This window comes from Alexandromys fortis, unplaced genomic scaffold (genome assembly GCF_014885135.2).
Source record: "Alexandromys fortis isolate MF-2015 unplaced genomic scaffold, M_Fortis_MF-2015_v1.1 scaffold_24, whole genome shotgun sequence".
NCBI classification, from domain to species: Eukaryota; Metazoa; Chordata; class Mammalia; order Rodentia; family Cricetidae; genus Alexandromys; species Alexandromys fortis.
The window spans coordinates 1,631,372-1,633,412 of NW_026067906.1; positions in this window are offsets into that span (position 1 = coordinate 1,631,372).

The window sequence follows — 2,041 nt, forward strand, 5'->3', positions numbered from 1 at the left end:
TACACACACATTTGTATATAATATATATATACATTTGTCTTCTTCAAAGAAAAATCTTGACTGAAACAGACACCTCGGATTCTATCAGTAATAGATTGTTTACATATCTTAGAGCTCAGATAAGGAGGCCTCATGCTAAAAATTTTTGATAGTGAAGATGAAGTGAAAAAATGTGACAGAGATATAGCTAATTCTTGGGCTATTTACAGAGATTTGTAGCCCTGCAAGTATTAAGCACAGAATCACTTTGAATTGTACAAATAGCTACTTCTTCTATCATTAGGGACCATCCCAAGTCTGTGACTTCTCCTGCGATAACTAATATCCTGCAGTGTTTGAGGCATCTTTCCAGCTTTCAAGTAGCTTCATGTACCATTTTTTAAGGCTGAGTGATGAGGATGAAATGATATGAACAAATATTCTGGGCAAGTGAAATTACTACCTGAGAGCAGGCCCAGCAGAAGGAGGAATGGTAAAGAAGTGTTAAATTAGTTCAGATTTGCATAATGAAAGAAACGAACTTCATTTTTTATCAGGTGGGGAATTAGGTCATAAAACTGCATATAAAATTAAGATGCAAGCATTTCTCTACAGTAGGAAAGAGACGTAGAAACATAAATGGAGGTGTTTTAAGTTAATTGAGCAGAACACCTATGATGATCTAAGACCCTTTTCTTCTAATGATAAGGATAAAAAAAGTTAAACCTAATTTTCTTCAAATGCACAAAGAACGCAGTGTGACTGTATTTCAATAAATGATTATTGACAAAATCAAGAAGCAACTGGATTTGGCTTATGTAGCTGCCAATTTGTTTACCCATGTTTTAGACTAACAGAGTTTTTCATATAATGAAAATTATTTGTCCAACTTTCAAAAAACAATTGCAGTTAAAAAAAATATCCTGAACATGTTTGTTGCGATTTTGTACATTAGAGTTATAGATGGTTTTTTTATTAGAAATAAAAAGACATTGTTGACTTCAAGCAACAATTTTGAAAGAAAAAAAATCATGTGTTTTAGTAGTACGTTGTAAATATAAATATAAAACATGTACAATGTGAGATGTAAAAGGGGAAATATTTCCTCTGTCAAAGGGATTCTGGGAAATCTTCAGAGAACAACATGACATAAACTTAAAATATTTGCATGAGTTGGCATTTACCAATTCAACAGCTACTTATATAGAATCAAAATCACACATGAAGTTTTTGATCAAGGGTAGTTATTGGATGAAGGAGAAATCTGTATTACATGTAGGAAGTTTTGTCAGTACACACAAACTGTCTTCTTAATGGTAATAATGGCAATGATAAAAATGATGGTTACAGGTGTAGGAGAAGGGGCCACTTGTTTGTCCTGCCCGCCCAGGTAGCTTAGATTCAAAATAATCAAAAAGAAACTGTATTATTTAAAATCACTGCTTGGCCCATTAGCTCTAGCTTCTTATTGGCTAACTCTTACATATTAATTTAACCCCTCTCCATTAATCTGTGGATTACCATGAGGTTGTGTTCTACCAGCAAAGTTTCGGCACATCTGTCTCTGGCAGCGGCTCCATGGCTTCTCCCTAACTCTGCCCTTCTTTCTCCCAGCATACAGCCTAGCTTTTCTCACCTAGTTCTGTTCTTCCCCGCCATAGGCTCAAAGCAGTTCTTTGTCCATTAACCAATAAAAGCAACACACAGGACCTCCCACACCATATAGGAAATTTACAATAGGTACATTTGCAAAGTTCAGTTTCCTTAAAGTCACTTTTTGCTTATTCATTTTCTTAGACATTCTGATTACTAGTGTAAGGGATTATGGGCTTAAGTGCTTCGCCAGGAATTCATTGTCTCAGAAATTAATCCTAAGTACATTCAATGTTCATTAATAAACAGAAGATAATATGAATCATATTAAGAATCTTTCTGTGACTTCTCCATCAAAATTTTAATATTTAGCTTGGGGTTTCTGTAGGACTCCTAACAATGGGAGCAGGTGTATCTCTGACTCTTTTGCCTATTCTTAGGACTCCTCTCCTCCTATTGGGTTGCCTTT